Raw genomic sequence first — 19,732 nt, forward strand, 5'->3', positions numbered from 1 at the left:
GAGGCTTTCCCACAGGGCTGTCCCACGTGCAACCGTGGTGTGAGTCGATCCTCGGCGTGAAACATGAGCCAGTGCAGGGCAAAGAGGTTCCTCTGGAATGGACTGAGACATCTGGGGGACTCTTGGAATGGTGGTACGACCATGGAGTTCCTCTCGCCTTTCCTGTTGAGTGCCTCCTCTTGAGATGCGACGGGAACGCCGGGAATTCTTTCCCGTTGAAAGCAGGGAAAGGATCCCTCATCTCGAGCTACGAGGGGGAAACGGGGCTCCTCTGGATGTGGGCGGGATCATCGTGCTTCCTCTCGAGTGGACACGGGTATGGCGGTGAACTTCTTGAGTTGCAGCAAGGATGTGAAAGACCCTTTCAAAGTTCCAGAGGTTAGGTGTCATTCGTCTCCAGACGCCTCATCGGAAATAGGCCTCATCTCGCCTGGAAGGTAGAACTTCCTGGATTTTCTCGAGTTGCGGCAGGTGTTGTCGAGTTACGACGGGGACCTCAGGGACCCGCCCTGGTGGCCACAGGAGAGGCCAGTCCCCATGCGAGTTGCTAGGGGGCCTCTCGGGATTCCTCTCCCGTCGATACCGGGGCCAAAAACCTTGTGTGGAGTCAGGGCCGGAACCGAGGATTCCTCTCAGGGGCTGACATGGATCTTTGGGTACTTGTGGAGACTCCCCAGCGGAGTCAGGCCTCGTCTCGAGTGGGGGCATGCACGTGCGCTTTCCTTCCAGGCTGTAGCACCAATGTCACGCTTCCCGTCGCGTGGATCAAAGGATCTGTGGTTTTCCCTCGAGGCTTTCCCACAGAGCTCTCCCACGTGCCACCGTGGTGTGAGTCGATCCTCGCGTGAAAGATGAGCCAGTGCAGGGCAAAGAGGTTCCTCTGGAAAGGACTGAGACATCTGGGGGACTCTTGGAATGGTGGTACGACCATGGAGTTCCTCTCGCCTTTCCTGTTGAGAGTGCCTCCTCTTGAGATGCGACGGGAACGCCGGGAATTCTTTCCCGTTGAAAGCAGGGAAAGGATCCCTCATCTCGAGCTACGAGGGGGAAACGGGGCTCCTCTGGATGTGGGCGGGACCATCATGCTTCCTCTCGAGTGGACACGGGTATGGCGGTGAACTTCTTGAGTTGCAGCAAGGGTGTGAAAGACCCTTTCGAAGTTCCAGAGGTTAGGTGTCATTAGTCTCCCGACGCCTCATCGGAAATAGGCCTCATCTCGCCTGGAAGGGAGAACTTCCTGGATTTTCTCGAGTTGCGGCAGGTGTTCTCGAGTTACGACGGGACCTCAGGGACCCGCCCTGGTGGCCTCAGGAGAGGCCAGTCCCCATGCGAGTTGCTAGGGGGCCTCTCGGGATTCCTCTCCCATCGATACCGGGGCCCAAAACCTTGTGTGGAGTCAGGGCCGGAACCGAGGATTCCTCTCAGGGGCTGACATGGATCTTTGGGTACTTCTGGAGTCTCCCCAGGGGAGTCAGGCCTCGTCTCGAGTGGGGGCATGCACGTGCGCTTTCCTTCCAGGCTGTAGCAGCAATGTCACGCTTCCCGTCGCGTGGATCAAAGGATCTGTGGTTTTCCCTCGAGGCTTTCCCTCGAGGCTTTCCCACAGGGCTGTCCCACGTGCCACCGTGGTGTGAGTCGATCCTCGGCGTGAAAGATGAGCCAGTGCAGGGCAAAGAGGTTCCTCTGGAATGCACTGAGACATGTGGGGGACTCTTGGAATGGTGGTACGACCATGGAGTTCCTCTCGCCTTTCCTGTTGAGAGTGCCTCCTCTTGAGATGCGACGGGAACGCCGGGAATTCTTTCCCGTTGAAAGCAGGGAAAGGATCCCTCATCTCGAGCTACGAGGGGGAAACGGGGCTCCTGTGGATGTGGGCGGGACCATCGTGCTTCCTCTCGAGTGGAGACGGGTATGGCGGTGAACTTCTTGAGTTGCAGCAAGGGTGTGAAAGACCCTTTCGAAGTTCCAGAGGTTAGGTGTCATTAGTCTCCAGACGCCTCATCGGAAATAGGCCTCATCTCTCCTGGAAGGGAGAACTTCCTGGATTTTCTCGAGTTGCGGCAGGTGTTCTCGAGTTACGACGGGGACCTCAGGGACCCGCCCTGGTGGCCTCAGGAGAGGCCAGTCCCCATGCGAGTTGCTAGGGGGCCTCTCGGGATTCCTCTCCCGTCGATACCGGGGCCAAAAACCTTGTGTGGAGTCAGGGCCGGAACCGAGGATTCCTCTCAGGGGCTGACATGGATCTTTGGGTACTTCTGGAGTCTCCCCAGGGGAGTCAGGCCTCGTCTCGAGTGGGGGCATGCACGTGCGCTTTCCTTCCAGGCTGTAGCAGCAATGTCACGCTTCCCGTCGCGTGGATCAAAGGATCTGTGGTTTTCCCTCGAGGCTTTCCCTCGAGGCTTTCCCACAGGGCTGTCCCACGTGCCACCGTGGTGTGTGTGGATCCTCGGCGTGAAAGATGAGCCAGTGCAGGGCAAAGAGGTTCCTCTGGAATGGACTGAGACATCTGGGGGACTCTTGGAATGGTGGTACGACCATGGAGTTCCTCTCGCCTTTCCTGTTGAGAGTGCCTCCTCTTGAGATGCGACGGGAACGCCGGGAATTCTTTCCCGTTGAAAGCAGGGAAAGGATCCCTCATCTCGAGCTCCGAGGGGGAAACGGGGCTCCTCTGGATGTGGGCGGGACCATCGTGCTTCCTCTCGAGTGGAGACGGGTATGGCGGTGAACTTCTTGAGTTGCAGCAAGGGTGTGAAAGACCCTTTCGAAGTTCCAGAGGTTAGGTGTCATTAGTCTCCAGACGCCTCATTGGAAATAGGCCTCATCTCGCCTGGAAGGGAGAACTTCCTGGATTTTCTCGAGTTGCGGCAGGTGTTCTCGAGTTACGACGGGGACCTCAGGGACCCGCCCTGGTGGCCTCAGGAGAGGCCAGTCCCCATGCGAGTTGCTAGGGGGCCTCTCGGGATTCCTCTCCCGTCGATACCGGGGCCAAAAACCTTGTGTGGAGTCAGGGCCGGAACCAAGGATTCCTCTCAGGGGCTGACATGGATTTTTGGGTACTTCTGGAGTCTCCCCAGGGGAGTCAGGCCTCGTCTCGAGTGGGGGCATGCACGTGCGCTTTCCTTCCAGGCTGTAGCAGCAATGTCACACTTCCCGTCGCGTGGATCAAAGGATCTGTGGTTTTCCCTCGAGGCTTTCCCTCGAGGCTTTCCCACAGGGCTGTCCCACGTGCCACCGTGGTGTGAGTCGATCCTCGGCGTGAAACATGAGCCAGTGCAGGGCAAAGAGGTTCCTCTGGAATGGACTGAGACATCTGGGGGACTCTTGGAATGGTGGTACGACCATGGAGTTCCTCTCGCCTTTCCTGTTGAGTGCCTCCTCTTGAGATGCGACGGGAACGCCGGGAATTCTTTCCCGTTGAAAGCAGGGAAAGGATCCCTCATCTCGAGCTACGAGGGGGAAACGGGGCTCCTCTGGATGTCGGCGGGACCATCGTGCTTCCTCTCGAGTGGACACGGGTATGGCGGTGAACTTCTTGAGTTGCAGCAAGGATGTGAAAGACCCTTTCAAAGTTCCAGAGGTTAGGTGTCATTCGTCTCCAGACGCCTCATCGGAAATAGGCCTCATCTCGCCTGGAAGGTAGAGTTTCCTGGATTTTCTCGAGTTGCGGCAGTTGTTGTCGAGTTACGACGGGGACCTCAGGGACCCGCCCTGGTGGCCTCAGGAGAGGCCAGTCCCCATGCGAGTTGCTAGGGGGCCTCTCGGGATTCCTCTCCCGTCGATACCGGGGCCAAAAACCTTGTGTGGAGTCAGGGCCGGAACCGAGGATTCCTCTCAGGGGCTGACATGGATCTTTGGGTACTTGTGGAGACTCCCCAGCGGAGTCAGGCCTCGTCTCGAGTGGGGGCATGCACGTGCGCTTTCCTTCCAGGCTGTAGCACCAATTTCACGCTTCCGGTCGCGTGGATCAAAGGATCTGTGGTTTTCCCTCGAGGCTTTCCCACAGAGCTCTCCCACGTGCCACCGTGGTGTGAGTCGATCCTCGGCGTGAAAGATGAGCCAGTGCAGGGCAAAGAGCTTCCTCTGGAAAGAACTGAGACATCTGGGGGACTCTTGGAATGGTGGTACGACCATGGAGTTCCTCTCGCCTTTCCTGTTGAGAGTGCCTCCTCTTGAGATGCGACGGGAACGCCGGGAATTCTTTCCCGTTGAAAGCAGGGAAAGGATCCCTCATCTCGAGCTACGAGGGGGAAACGGGGCTCCTCTGGATGTGGGCGGGACCATCATGCTTCCTCTCGAGTGGACACGGGTATGGCGGTGAACTTCTTGAGTTGCAGCAAGGGTGTGAAAGACCCTTTCGAAGTTCCAGAGGTTAGGTGTCATTAGTCTCCCGACGCCTCATCGGAAATAGGCCTCATCTCGCCTGGAAGGGAGAACTTCCTGGATTTTCTCGAGTTGCGGCAGGTGTTCTCGAGTTACGACGGGACCTCAGGGACCAGCCCTGGTGGCCTCAGGAGAGGCCAGTCCCCATGCGAGTTGCTAGGGGGCCTCTCGGGATTCCTCTCCCATCGATACCGGGGCCCAAAACCTTGTGTGGAGTCAGGGCCGGAACCGAGGATTCCTCTCAGGGGCTGACATGGATCTTTGGGTACTTCTGGAGTCTCCCCAGGGGAGTCAGGCCTCGTATCGAGTGGGGGCATGCACGTGCGCTTTCCTTCCAGGCTGTAGCAGCAATCTCACGCTTCCAGTGGCGTGGATCAAAGGATCTGTGGTTTTCCCTCGAGGCTTTCCCTCGAGGCTTTCCCACAGGGCTGTCCCATGTGCCACCATGGTGTGAGTGGATCCTCGGCGTGAAAGATGAGCCAGTGCAAGGCAAAGAGGTTCCTCTGGAATGGACTGAGACATCTGGGGGACTCTTGGAATGGTGGTACGACCATGGAGTTCCTCTCGCCTTTCCTGTTGAGAGTGCCTCCTCTTGAGATGCGACGGGAACACCGGGAATTCTTTCCCGTTGAAAGCAGGGAAAGGATCCCTCATCTCGAGCTACGAGGGGGAAATGGTGCTCCTCTGGATGTGGGCGGGACCATCGTGCTTCCTCTTGAGTGGACACGGGTATGGCGGTGAACTTCTTGAGTGGCAGCAAGGGTGTGAAAGACCCTTTCGAAGTTCCAGAGGTTAGGTGTCATTAGTCTCCAGACGCCTCATCGGAAATAGGTGTCATCTCGCCTGGAAGGGAGAACTTCCTGGATTTTCTCGAGTTGCGGCAGGTGTTCTCGAGTTACGACGGGGACCTCAGGGACCCGCCCTGGTGGCCTGAGGAGAGGCCAGTCCCCATGCGAGTTGCTAGGGGGCCTCTCGGAATTCCTCTCCCGTCGATACCGGGGCCAAAAACCTTTGGTGGAGTCAGGGCCGGAACCGAGGATTCCTCTCAGGGGCTGACATGGATCTTTGGGTACTTCTGGAGTCTCCCCAGGGGAGTCAGGCCTCGTCTCGAGTGGGGGCATGCACGTGCGCTTTCCTTCCAGGCTGTAGCAGCAATGTCACGCTTCCCGTCGCGTGGATCAAAGGATCTGTGGTTTTCCCTCGAGGCTTTCCCTCGAGGCTTTCCCACAGGGCTGTCCCACGTGCCACCGTGGTGTGAGTCGATCCTCGGCGTGAAACATGAGCCAGTGCAGGGCAAAGAGCTTCCTCTGGAATGGACTGAGACATCTGGGGGACTATTGGAATGGTGGTACGACCATGGAGTTCCTCTCGCCTTTCCTGTTGAGAGTGCCTCCTCTTGAGATGCGTCGGGAACGCCGGGAATTCTTTCCCGTTGAAAGCAGGGAAAGGATCCCTCATCTCGAGCTCCGAGGGGGAAACGGGGCTCCTCTGGATGTGGGCGGGACCATCGTGCATCCTCTCGAGTGGAGACGGGTATGGCGGTGAACTTCTTGAGTTGCAGCAAGGGTGTGAAAGACCCTTTCGAAGTTCCAGACGTTAGGTGTCATTAGTCTCCAGACGCCTCATCGGAAATAGGCCTCATCTCGCCTGGAATGGAGAATTTCCTGGATTTTCTCGAGTTGCGGCAGGTGTTCTCGAGTTACGACGGGGACCTCAGGGACCCGCCCTGAGGGCCTCAGGAGAGGCCAGTCCCCATGCGAGTTGCTAGGGGGCCTCTCGGAATTCCTCTCCCGTCGATACCGGGGCCAAAACCCTTTGGTGGAGTCAGGGCTGGAACCGAGGATTCCTCTCAGGGGCTGACATGGATCTTTGGGTACTTCTGGAGTCTCCCCAGGGGAGTCAGGCCTCGTCTCGAGTGGGGGCATGCACGTGCGCTTTCCTTCCAGGCTGTAGCAGCAATCTCACACTTACCGTGGCGTGGATCAAAGGATCTGTGGTTTTCCCTCGAGGCTTTCCCTTGAGGCTTTCCCACAGGGCTGTCCCACGTGCCACCGTATTGTGAGTGGATCCTCGGCGTGAAACATGAGCCAGTGCAGGGCAAAGAGCTTCCTCTGGAATGGACTGAGACATCTGGGGGACTCTTGGAATGGTGGTACGACCATGGAGTTCCTCTCGCCTTTCCTGTTGAGAGTGCCTCCTCTTGAGATGCGACGGGAACGCCGGGAATTCTTTCCCGTTGAAAGCATAGAAAGGTTCCCTCATCTCGAGCTACGAGGGGGAAACGGTGCTCCTCTGGATGTGGGCGGGACCATCGTGCTTCCTCTCGAGTGGACACGGGTATGGCGGTGAACTTCTTGAGTTGCAGCAAGGGTGTGAAAGACCCTTTCGAAGTTCCAGAGGTTAGGTGTCATTAGTCTCCAGACGCCTCATCGGAAATAGGCCTCATCTCGCCTGGAAGGGAGAACTTCCTGGATTTCTCGAGTTGCGGCAGGTGTTCTCGAGTTACGACGGGGACCTCAGGGACCCGCCCTGGTGGCCTCAGGAGACGCCGTTCCCCAAGCGAGTTGCTAGGGGGCCTCTCGGGATTCCTCTCCCGTCGATACCGGGGCCAAAAACCTTGTGTGGAGTCAGGGCCGGAACCGAGGATTCCTCTCAGGGGCTGATATGGAACTTTGGGTACATCTGGAGTCTCGCCAGGGGAGACAGGCCTCGTCTCGAGTCGGGTCATGCACGTGTACTTTCCTTCCAGGCTGTAGCAGCAATGTCACGCTTCCCGTCGCATGGATCAAAGGATCTGTGGTTTTCCCTCGAGGCTTTCCCTCGAGGCTTTCCCACAGGGCTATCCCACGTGCCACCGTGGTGTGAGTGGATCCTCGGCGTGAAAGATGAGCCAGTGCAGGGCAAAGAGGTTCCTCTGGAATGGACTGAGACATCTGGGGGACTCTTGGAATGGTGGTACGACCATGGAGTTCCTCTCGCCTTTCCTGTTGAGAGTGCCTCCTCTTGAGATGCGACGGGAACGCCGGGAATTCTTTCCCGTTGAAAGCAGGGAAAGGATCCCTCATCTCGAGCTCCGAGGGGGAAACGGGGCTCCTCTGGATGTGGGCGGGACCATCGTGCTTCCTCTTGAGTGGACACGGGTATGGCGGTGAACTTCTTGAGTTGCAGCAAGGGTGTGAAAGACCCTTTCGAAGTTCCAGACGTTAGGTGTCATTAGTCTCCAGACGCCTCATCGGAAATAGGCCTCATCTCGCCTGGAAGGGAGAACTTCCTGGATTTCTCGAGTTGCGGCAGGTGTTCTCGAGTTACGACGGGGACCTCAGGGACCCGCCCTGGTGGCCTCAGGAGACGCCATTCCCCAAGCGAGTTGCTAGGGGGCCTCTCGGGATTCCTCTCCCGTCGATACCGGGGCCAAAAACCTTGTGTGGAGTCAGGGCCGGAACCGAGGATTCCTCTCAGGGGCTGATATGGATCTTTGGGTACATCTGGAGTCTCGCCAGGGGAGACAGGCCTCGTCTCGAGTCGGGTCATGCACGTGCACTTTCCTTCCAGGCTGTAGCAGCAATGTCACGCTTCCCGTCGCATGGATCAAAGGATCTGTGGTTTTCCCTCGAGGCTTTCCCTCGAGGCTTTCCCACAGGGCTATCCCACGTGCCACCGTGGTGTGAGTGGATCCTCGGCGTGAAAGATGAGCCAGTGCAGGGCAAAGAGGTTCCTCTGGAATGGACTGAGACATCTGAGGGACTCTTGGAATGGTGGTACGACCATGGAGTTCCTCTCGCCTTTCCTGTTGAGAGTGCCTCCTGTTGAGATGCGACGGGAACGCCGGGAATTCTTTCCCGTTGAAAGCAGGGAAAGGATCCCTCATCTCGAGCTACGAGGGGGAAACGGGGCTCCTCAGGATGTGGGCGGGACCATCGTGCTTCCTCTCGAGTGGACACGGGTATGGCGGTGAACTTCTTGAGTTGCAGCAAGGGTGTGAAAGACCCTTTCGAAGTTCCAGAGGTTAGGTGTCATTAGTCTCCAGACGCCTCATCGGAAATAGGCCTCATCTCGCCTGGAAGGGAGAATTTCCTGGATTTTCTCGAGTTGCGGCAGGTGTTCTCGAGTTACGACGGGGACCTCAGGGACCCGCCCTGAGGGCCTCAGGAGAGGCCAGTCCCCATGCGAGTTGCTAGGGGGCCTCTCGGAATTCCTCTCCCGTCGATACCGGGGCCAAAACCCTTTGGTGGAGTCAGGGCCGGAACCGAGGATTCCTCTCAGGGGCTGACATGGATCTTTGGGTACTTCTGGAGTCTCCCCAGGGGAGTCAGGCCTCGTCTCGAGTGGGGGCATGCACGTGCGCTTTCCTTCCAGGCTGTAGCAGCAATCTCACACTTACCGTGGCGTGGATCAAAGGATCTGTGGTTTTCCCTCGAGGCTTTCCCTTGAGGCTTTCCCACAGGGCTGTCCCACGTGCCACCGTATTGTGAGTGGATCCTCGGCGTGAAACATGAGCCAGTGCAGGGCAAAGAGCTTCCTCTGGAATGGACTGAGACATCTGGGGGACTCTTGGAATGGTGGTACGACCATGGAGTTCCTCTCGCCTTTCCTGTTGAGAGTGCCTCCTCTTGAGATGCGACGGGAACGCCGGGAATTCTTTCCCGTTGAAAGCATAGAAAGGTTCCCTCATCTCGAGCTACGAGGGGGAAACGGTGCTCCTCTGGATGTGGGCGGGACCATCGTGCTTCCTCTCGAGTGGACACGGGTATGGCGGTGAACTTCTTGAGTTGCAGCAAGGGTGTGAAAGACCCTTTCGAAGTTCCAGAGGTTAGGTGTCATTAGTCTCCAGACGCCTCATCGGAAATAGGCCTCATCTCGCCTGGAAGGGAGAACTTCCTGGATTTCTCGAGTTGCGGCAGGTGTTCTCGAGTTACGACGGGGACCTCAGGGACCCGCCCTGGTGGCCTCAGGAGACGCCGTTCCCCAAGCGAGTTGCTAGGGGGCCTCTCGGGATTCCTCTCCCGTCGATACCGGGGCCAAAAACCTTGTGTGGAGTCAGGGCCGGAACCGAGGATTCCTCTCAGGGGCTGATATGGAACTTTGGGTACATCTGGAGTCTCGCCAGGGGAGACAGGCCTCGTCTCGAGTCGGGTCATGCACGTGTACTTTCCTTCCAGGCTGTAGCAGCAATGTCACGCTTCCCGTCGCATGGATCAAAGGATCTGTGGTTTTCCCTCGAGGCTTTCCCTCGAGGCTTTCCCACAGGGCTATCCCACGTGCCACCGTGGTGTGAGTGGATCCTCGGCGTGAAAGATGAGCCAGTGCAGGGCAAAGAGGTTCCTCTGGAATGGACTGAGACATCTGGGGGACTCTTGGAATGGTGGTACGACCATGGAGTTCCTCTCGCCTTTCCTGTTGAGAGTGCCTCCTCTTGAGATGCGACGGGAACGCCGGGAATTCTTTCCCGTTGAAAGCAGGGAAAGGATCCCTCATCTCGAGCTCCGAGGGGGAAACGGGGCTCCTCTGGATGTGGGCGGGACCATCGTGCTTCCTCTTGAGTGGACACGGGTATGGCGGTGAACTTCTTGAGTTGCAGCAAGGGTGTGAAAGACCCTTTCGAAGTTCCAGACGTTAGGTGTCATTAGTCTCCAGACGCCTCATCGGAAATAGGCCTCATCTCGCCTGGAAGGGAGAACTTCCTGGATTTCTCGAGTTGCGGCAGGTGTTCTCGAGTTACGACGGGGACCTCAGGGACCCGCCCTGGTGGCCTCAGGAGACGCCATTCCCCAAGCGAGTTGCTAGGGGGCCTCTCGGGATTCCTCTCCCGTCGATACCGGGGCCAAAAACCTTGTGTGGAGTCAGGGCCGGAACCGAGGATTCCTCTCAGGGGCTGATATGGATCTTTGGGTACATCTGGAGTCTCGCCAGGGGAGACAGGCCTCGTCTCGAGTCGGGTCATGCACGTGCACTTTCCTTCCAGGCTGTAGCAGCAATGTCACGCTTCCCGTCGCATGGATCAAAGGATCTGTGGTTTTCCCTCGAGGCTTTCCCTCGAGGCTTTCCCACAGGGCTATCCCACGTGCCACCGTGGTGTGAGTGGATCCTCGGCGTGAAAGATGAGCCAGTGCAGGGCAAAGAGGTTCCTCTGGAATGGACTGAGACATCTGAGGGACTCTTGGAATGGTGGTACGACCATGGAGTTCCTCTCGCCTTTCCTGTTGAGAGTGCCTCCTGTTGAGATGCGACGGGAACGCCGGGAATTCTTTCCCGTTGAAAGCAGGGAAAGGATCCCTCATCTCGAGCTACGAGGGGGAAACGGGGCTCCTCTGGATGTGGGCGGGACCATCGTGCTTCCTCTCGAGTGGACACGGGTATGGCGGTGAACTTCTTGAGTTGCAGCAAGGGTGTGAAAGACCCTTTCGAAGTTCCAGAGGTTAGGTGTCATTAGTCTCCAGACGCCTCATCGGAAATAGGCCTCATCTCGCCTGGAAGGGAGAATTTCCTGGATTTTCTCGAGTTGCGGCAGGTGTTCTCGAGTTACGACGGGGACCTCAGGGACCCGCCCTGGTGGCCTCAGGAGACCCCAGTCCCCATGCGAGTTGCTACGGGGCCTCTCGGGATTCCTCTCCCGTCGATACCGTGGCCAAAAACCTTGTGTGGAGTCAGGGCCGGAACCGAGGATTCCTCTCAGGGTCTGATATGGATCTTTGGGTACATCTGGAGTCTCGCCAGGGGTGACAGGCCTCGTCTCGAGTCGGGGCATGCACGTGCACTTTCCTTCCAGGCTGTAGCAGCAATGTCACGCTTCCCGTCGCGTGGATCAAAGGATCTGTGGTTTTCCCTCGAGGCTTTCCCTCGAGGCTTTCCCACAGGGCTGTCCCACGTGCCACCGTGGTGTGAGTCGATCCTCGGCGTGAAAGATGAGCCAGTGCAGGGCAAAGAGGTTCCTCTGGAATGGACTGAGACATCTGGGGGACTCTTGGAATGGTGGTACGACCATGGAGTTCCTCTCGCCTTTCCTGTTCAGAGTGCCTCCTCTTGAGATGCGACGGGAACGCCGGGAATTCTTTCCCGTTGAAAGCAGGGAAAGGATCCCTCATCTCGAGCTACGAGGGGGAAACGGGGCTCCTCTGGATGTGGGCGGGACCATCGTGCTTCCTCTCGAGTGGAGACGGGTATGGCGGTGAACTTCTTGAGTTGCAGCAAGGGTGTGAAAGACCCTTTCGAAGTTCCAGAGTTTAGGTGTCATTAGTCTCCAGACGCCTCATCGGAAATAGGCCTCATCTCGCCTGGAAGGGAGAACTTCCTGGATTTTCTCGAGTTGCGGCAGGTGTTCTCGAGTTACGACTGGGACCTCAGGGACCCGCCCTGGTGGCCTTAGGAGAGGGCAGTCCCCATGCGAGTTGCTAGGAGGCCTCTCGGGATTCCTCTCCCGTCGATACCGGGGCCAAAAACATTTGGTGGAGTCAGGGCCGGAACCGAGGTTTCCTCTCAGGGGCTGACATGGATCTTTGAGTACTTCTGGAGTCTCCCCAGGGGAGTCAGGCCTCGTCTCGAGTGGGGGCATGCACATGCGCTTTCCTTCCAGGCTGTAACAGCAATGTCACGCTTCCCGTCGCGTGGATCAAAGGATCTGTGGTTTTCCCTCGAGGCTTTCCCTTGAGGCTTTCCCACAGGGCTGTCCCACGTGCCACCATGGTGTGAGTCGATCCTCGGCGTGAAAGATGAGCCAGTGCAGGGCAAAGAGGTTCCTCTGGAATGGACTGAGACATCTGGGGGACTCTTGGAATGGTGGTACGACCATGGAGTTCCTCTCGCCTTTCCTGTTGAGAGTGCCTCCTCTTGAGATGCGACGGGAACGCCGGGAATTCTTTCCCGTTGAAAGCATAGAAAGGTTCCCTCATCTCGAGCTACGAGGGGGAAACGGTGCTCCTCTGGATGTGGGCGGGACCATCGTGCTTCCTCTCGAGTGGACACGGGTATGGCGATGAACTTCTTGAGTTGCAGCAAGGGTGTGAAAGACCCTTTCGAAGTTCCAGAGGTTAGGTGTCATTAGTCTCCAGACGCCTCATCGGAAATAGGCCTCATCTCGCCTGGAAGGGAGAACTTCCTGGATTTCTCGAGTTGCGGCAGGTGTTCTCGAGTTACGACGGGGACCTCAGGGACCCGCCCTGGTGGCCTCAGGAGACGCCATTCCCCAAGCGAGTTGCTAGGGGGCCTCTCGGGATTCCTCTCCCGTCGATACCGGGGCCAAAAACCTTGTGTGGAGTCAGGGCCGGAACCGAGGATTCCTCTCAGGGGCTGATATGGAACTTTGGGTACATCTGGAGTCTCGCCAGGGGAGACAGGCCTCGTCTCGAGTCGGGTCATGCACGTGCACTTTCCTTCCAGGCTGTAGCAGCAATGTCACGCTTCCCGTCGCATGGATCAAAGGATCTGTGGTTTTCCCTCGAGGCTTTCCCTCGAGGCTTTCCCACAGGGCTATCCCACGTGCCACCGTGGTGTGAGTGGATCCTCGGCGTGAAAGATGAGCCAGTGCAGGGCAAAGAGGTTCCTCTGGAATGGACTGAGACATCTGGGGGACTCTTGGAATGGTAGTACGACCATGGAGTTCCTCTCGCCTTTCCTGTTCAGAGTGCCTCCTCTTGAGATGCGACGGGAACGCCGGGAATTCTTTCCCGTTGAAAGCAGGGAAAGGATCCCTCATCTCGAGCTACGAGGGGGAAACGGGGCTCCTCTGGATGTGGGCGGGACCATCGTGCTTCCTCTCGAGTGGACACGGGTATGGCGGTGAACTTCTTGAGTTGCAGCAAGGGTGTGAAAGACCCTTTCGAAGTTCCAGAGTTTAGGTGTCATTAGTCTCCAGACGCCTCATCGGAAATAGGCCTCATCTCGCCTGGAAGGGAGAATTTCCTGGATTTTCTCGAGTTGCGGCAGGTGTTCTCGAGTTACGACGGGGACCTCAGGGACCCGCCCTGGTGGCCTCAGGAGACGCCAGTCCCCATGCGAGTTGCTAGGGGGCCTCTCGGGATTCCTCTCCCGTCGATACCGTGGCCAAAAACCTTGTGTGGGGTCAGGGCCGGAACCGAGGATTCCTCTCAGGGTCTGATATGGATCTTTGGGTACATCTGGAGTCTCGCCAGGGGAGACAGGCCTCGTCTCGAGTCGGGGCATGCACGTGCACTTTCCTTCCAGGCTGTAGCAGCAATGTCACGCTTCCCGTCGCGTGGATCAAAGGATCTGTGGTTTTCCCTCGAGGCTTTCCCTCGAGGCTTTCCCACAGGGCTGTCCCACGTGCCACCGTGGTGTGAGTCGATCCTCGGCGTGAAAGATGAGCCAGTGCAGGGCAAAGAGGTTCCTCTGGAATGGACTGAGACATCTGGGGGACTCTTGGAATGGTGGTACGACCATGGAGTTCCTCTCGCCTTTCCTGTTGAGAGTGCCTCCTCTTGAGATGCGACGGGAACGCCGGGAATTCTTTCCCGTTGAAAGCAGGGAAAGGATCCCTCATCTCGAGCTACGAGGGGGAAACGGGGCTCCTCTGGATGTGGGCGGGACCATCGTGCTTCCTCTCGAGTGGAGACGGGTATGGCGGTGAACTTCTTGAGTTGCAGCAAGGGTGTGAAAGACCCTTTCGAAGTTCCAGAGTTTAGGTGTCATTAGTCTCCAGACGCCTCATCGGAAATAGGCCTCATCTCGCCTGGAAGGGAGAACTTCCTGGATTTTCTCGAGTTGCGGCAGGTGTTCTCGAGTTACGACGGGGACCTCAGGGACCCGCCCTGGTGGCCTTAGGAGAGGGCAGTCCCTATGCGAGTTGCTAGGAGGCCTCTCGGGATTCCTCTCCCGTCGATACCGGGGCCAAAAACATTTGGTGGAGTCAGGGCCGGAACCGAGGATTCCTCTCAGGGGCTGACATGGATCTTTGAGTACTTCTGGAGTCTCCCCAGGGGAGTCAGGCCTCGTCTCGAGTGGGGGCATGCACATGCGCTTTCCTTCCAGGCTGTAGCAGCAATGTCACGCTTCCCGTCGCGTGGATCAAAGGATCTGTGGTTTTCCCTCGAGGCTTTCCCTTGAGGCTTTCCCACAGGGCTGTCCCACGTGCCACCATGGTGTGAGTCGATCCTCGGCGTGAAAGATGAGCCAGTGCAGGGCAAAGAGGTTCCTCTGGAATGGACTGAGACATCTGGGGGACTCTTGGAATGGTGGTACGACCATGGAGTTCCTCTCGCCTTTCCTGTTGAGAGTGCCTCCCCTTGAGATGCGACGGGAACGCCGGGAATTCTTTCCCGTTAAAAGCATAGAAAGGTTCCCTCATCTCGAGCTACGAGGGGGAAACGGTGCTCCTCTGGATGTGGGCGGGACCATCGTGCTTCCTCTCGAGTGGACACGGGTATGGCGGTGAACTTCTTGAGTTGCAGCAAGGGTGTGAAAGACCCTTTCGAAGTTCCAGAGGTTAGGTGTCATTAGTCTCCAGACGCCTCATCGGAAATAGGCCTCATCTCGCCTGGAAGGGAGAACTTCCTGGATTTCTCGAGTTGCGGCAGGTGTTCTCGAGTTACGACGGGGACCTCAGGGACCCGCCCTGGTGGCCTCAGGAGAGGCCAGTCCCCATGCGAGTTCCTAGGGGGCCTCTCGGGATTACTCTTCCGTCGATACCGGGGCCAAAACCCTTTGGTGGAGTCAGGGCCGGAACCGAGGATTCCTCTCAGGGGCTGCCATGGATCTTTGGGTACTTCTGGAGTCTCCCCAGGGGAGTCAGGCCTCGTCTCGAGTGGGGGCATGCACGTGCGCTTTCCTTCCAGGCTGTAGCAGCAATGTCACGCTTCCCGTCGCGTGGATCAAACGACCTGTGGTTTTCCCTCGAGGCTTTCCCTCGAGGCTTTCCCACAGGGCTGTTCCACGTGCCACCGTGGTGTGAGTCGATCCTCGGCGTGAAAGATGAGCCAGTGCAGGGCAAAGAGGTTCCTCTGGAATGCACTGAGACATCTGGGGGACTCTTGGAATGGTGGTACGACCATGGAGTTCCTCTCGCCTTTCCTGTTGAGAGTGCCTCCTCTTGAGATGCGACGGGAACGCCGGGAATTCTTTCCCGTTGAAAGCAGGGAAAGGATCCCTCATCTCGAGCTACGAGGGGGAAACGGGGCTCCTCTGGATGTGGGCGGGACCATCGTGCTTCCTCTCGAGTGGAGACGGGTATGGCGGTGAACTTCTTGAGTTGCAGCAAGGGTGTGAAAGACCCTTTCGAAGTTCCAGAGTTTAGGTGTCATTAGTCTCGAGACGCCTCATCGGAAATAGGCCTCATCTCGCCTGGAAGGGAGAACTTCCTGGATTTTCTCGAGTTGCGGCAGGTGTTCTCGAGTTACGACGGGGACCTCAGGGACCCGCCCTGGTGGCCTTAGGAGAGGGCAGTCCCCATGCGAGTTGCTAGGAGGCCTCTCGGGATTCCTCTCCCGTCGATACCGGGGCCAAAAACCTTGTGTGGAGTCAGGGCCGGAACCGAGGATTCCTCTCAGGGGCTGATATGGATCTTTGGGTACATCTGGAGTCTCGCCAGGGGAGACAGGCCTCGTCTCGAGTCGGGTCATGCACGTGCACTTTCCTTCCAGGCTGTAGCAGCAATGTCACGCTTCCCGTCGCATGGATCAAAGGATCTGTGGTTTTCCCTCGAGGCTTTCCCTCGAGGCTTTCCCACAGGGCTATCCCACGTGCCACCGTGGTGTGAGTGGATCCTTGGCGTGAAAGATGAACCAGTGCAGGGCAAAGAGGTTCCTCTGGAATGGACTGAGACATCTGGGGGACTCTTGGAATGGTGGTACGACCATGGAGTTCCTCTCGCCTTTCCTGTTGAGAGTGCCTCCTCTTGAGATGCGACGGTAACGCCGGGAATTCTTTCCCGTTGAAAGCAGGGAAAGGATCCCTCATCTCGAGCTCCGAGGGGGAAACGGGGCTCCTCTGGATGTGGGCGGGACCATCGTGCTTCCTCTCGAGTGGACACGGGTATGGCGGTGAACTTCTTGAGTTGCAGCAAGGGTGTGAAAGACCCTTTCGAAGTTCCAGAGGTTAGGTGTCATTAGTCTCCAGACGCCTCATCGGAAATAGGCCTCATCTCGCCTGGAAGGGAGAATTTCCTGGATTTTCTCGAGTTGCGGCAGGTGTTCTCGAGTTACGACGGGGACCTCAGGGACCCGCCCTGGTGGCCTCAGGAGACGCCAGTCCCCATGCGAGTTGCTAGGGGGCCTCTCGGGATTCCTCTCCCGTCGATACCGTGGCCAAAAACCTTGTGTGGAGTCAGGGCCGGAACCGAGGATTCCTCTCAGGGTCTGATATGGATCTTTGGGTACATCTGGAGTCTCGCCAGGGGTGACAGGCCTCGTCTCGAGTCGGGGCATGCACGTGCACTTTCCTTCCAGGCTGTAGCAGCAATGTCACGCTTCCCGTCGCGTGGATCAAAGGATCTGTGGTTTTCCCTCGAGGCTTTCCCTCGAGGCTTTCCCACAGGGCTGTCCCACGTGCCACCGTGGTGTGAGTCGATCCTCGGCGTGAAAGATGAGCCAGTGCAGGGCAAAGAGGTTCCTCTGGAATGGACTGAGACATCTGGGGGACTCTTGGAATGGTGGTACGACCATGGAGTTCCTCTCGCCTTTCCTGTTGAGAGTGCCTCCTCTTGAGATGCGACGGGAACGCCGGGAATTCTTTCCCGTTGAAAGCAGGGAAAGGATCCCTCATCTCGAGCTACGAGGGGGAAACGGGGCTCCTCTGGATGTGGGCGGGACCATCGTGCTTCCTCTCGAGTGGAGACGGGTATGGCGGTGAACTTCTTGAGTTGCAGCAAGGGTGTGAAAGACCCTTTCGAAGTTCCAGAGTTTAGGTGTCATTAGTCTCCAGACGCCTCATCGGAAATAGGCCTCATCTCGCCTGGAAGGGAGAACTTCCTGGATTTTCTCGAGTTGCGGCAGGTGTTCTCGAGTTACGACTGGGACCTCAGGGACCCGCCCTGGTGGCCTTAGGAGAGGGCAGTCCCCATGCGAGTTGCTAGTAGGCCTCTCGGGATTCCTCTCCCGTCGATACCGGGGCCAAAAACATTTGGTGGAGTCAGGGCCGGAACCGAGGTTTCCTCTCAGGGGCTGACATGGATCTTTGAGTACTTCTGGAGTCTCCCCAGGGGAGTCAGGCCTCGTCTCGAGTGGGGGCATGCACATGCGCTTTCCTTCCAGGCTGTAACAGCAATGTCACGCTTCCCGTCGCGTGGATCAAAGGATCTGTGGTTTTCCCTCGAGGCTTTCCCTTGAGGCTTTCCCACAGGGCTGTCCCACGTGCCACCATGGTGTGAGTCGATCCTCGGCGTGAAAGATGAGCCAGTGCAGGGCAAAGAGGTTCCTCTGGAATGGACTGAGACATCTGGGGGACTCGTGGAATGGTGGTACGACCATGGAGTTCCTCTTGCCTTTCCTGTTGAGAGTGCCTCCTCTTGAGATTCGACGGGAACGCCGGGAATTCTTTCCCGTTGAAAGCATGGAAAGGTTCCCTCATCTCGAGCTACGAGGGGGAAACGGTGCTCCTCTGGATGTGGGCGGGACCATCGTGCTTCCTCTCGAGTGGACACGGGTATGGCGGTGAACTTCTTGAGTTGCAGCAAGGGTGTGAAAGACCCTTTCGAAGTTCCAGAGGTTAGGTGTCATTAGTCTCCAGACGCCTCATCGGAAATAGGCCTCATCTCGCCTGAAAGGGAGAACTTCCTGGATTTCTCGAGTTGCGGCAGGTGTTCTCGAGTTACGACGGGGACCTCAGGGACCCGCCCTGGTGGCCTCAGGAGAGGCCAGTCCCCATGCGAGTTGCTAGGGGACCTCTCGGGATTACTCTTCCGTCGATACCGGGGCCAAAACCCTTTGGTGGAGTCAGGGCCGGAACCGAGGATTCCTCTCCGGGGCTGACATGGATCTTTGGGTACTTCTGGAGTCTCCCCAGGGGAGTCAGGCCTCGTCTCGAGTGGGGGCATGCACGTGCGCTTTCCTTCCAGGCTGTAGCAGCAATGTCACGCTTCCCGTCGCGTGGATCAAACGACCTGTGGTTTTCCCTCGAGGCTTTCCCTCGAGGCTTTCACACAGGGCTGTCCCACGTGCCACCGTGGTGTGAGTCGATCCTCGGCGTGAAAGATGAGCCAGTGCAGGGCAAAGAGGTTCCTCTGGAATGCACTGAGACATCTGGGGGACTCTTGGAATGGTGGTACGACCATGGAGTTCCTCTCGCCTTTCCTGTTGAGAGTGCCTCCTCTTGAGATGCGACGGGAACGCCGGGAATTCTTTCCCGTTGAAAGCAGGGAAAGGATCCCTCATCTCGAGCTACGAGGGGGAAACGGGGCTCCTCTGGATGTGGGCGGGACCATCGTGCTTCCTCTCGAGTGGACACGGGTATGGCGGTGAACTTCTTGAGTTGCAGCAAGGGTGTGAAAGACCCTTTCGAAGTTCCAGAGGTTAGGTGTCATTAGTCTACAGACGCCTCATCGGAAATAGGCCTCATGTCGCCTGGAAGGGAGAACTTCCTGGATTTTCTCGAGTTGCGGCAGGTGTTCTCGAGTTACGACGGGGACCTCAGGGACCCGCCCTGGTGGCCTCAGGAGACGCCATTCCCCAAGCGAGTTGCTAGGGGGCCTCTCGGGATTCCTCTCCCGTCGATACCGGGGCCAAAAACCTTGTGTGGAGTCAGGGCCGGAACCGAAGATTCCTCTCAGGGGCTGATATGGATCTTTGGGTACATCTGGAGTCTCGCCAGGGGAGACAGGCCTCGTCTCGAGTCGGGGCATGCACGTGCACTTTCCTTCCAGGCTGTAGCAGCAATGTCACGCTTCCCGTCGCATGGATCAAAGGATCTGTGGTTTTCCCTCGAGGCTTTCCCTCGAGGCTTTCCCACAGGGCTGTCCCACGTGCCACCGTGGTGTGAGTGGATCCTCGGCGTGAAAGATGAGCCAGTGCAGGGCAAAGAGGTTCCTCTGGAATGGACTGAGACATCTGGGGGACTCTTGGAATGGTGGTACGACCATGGAGTTCCTCTCGCCATTCCTGTTGAGAGTGCCTCCTCTTGAGATGCGACAGGAACGCCGGGAATTCTTTCCCGTTGAAAGCAGGGAAAGGATCCCTCATCTCGAGCTACGAGGGGGAAACGGGGCTCCTCTGGATGTGGGCGGGACCATCGTGCTTCCTCTCGAGTGGAGACGGGTATGGCGGTGAACTTCTTGAGTCGCAGCAAGGGTGTGAAAGACCCTTTCGAAGTTCCAGAGGTTAGGTGTCATTAGTCTCCAGACGCCTCATCGGAAATAGGCCTCATCTCGCCTGGAAGGGAGAACTTCCTGGATTTTCTCGAGTTGCGGCAGGTG

Source organism: Capricornis sumatraensis, unplaced genomic scaffold (genome assembly GCF_032405125.1).
Source record: "Capricornis sumatraensis isolate serow.1 unplaced genomic scaffold, serow.2 scaffold1, whole genome shotgun sequence".
Lineage (NCBI taxonomy): Eukaryota > Metazoa > Chordata > Mammalia > Artiodactyla > Bovidae > Capricornis > Capricornis sumatraensis.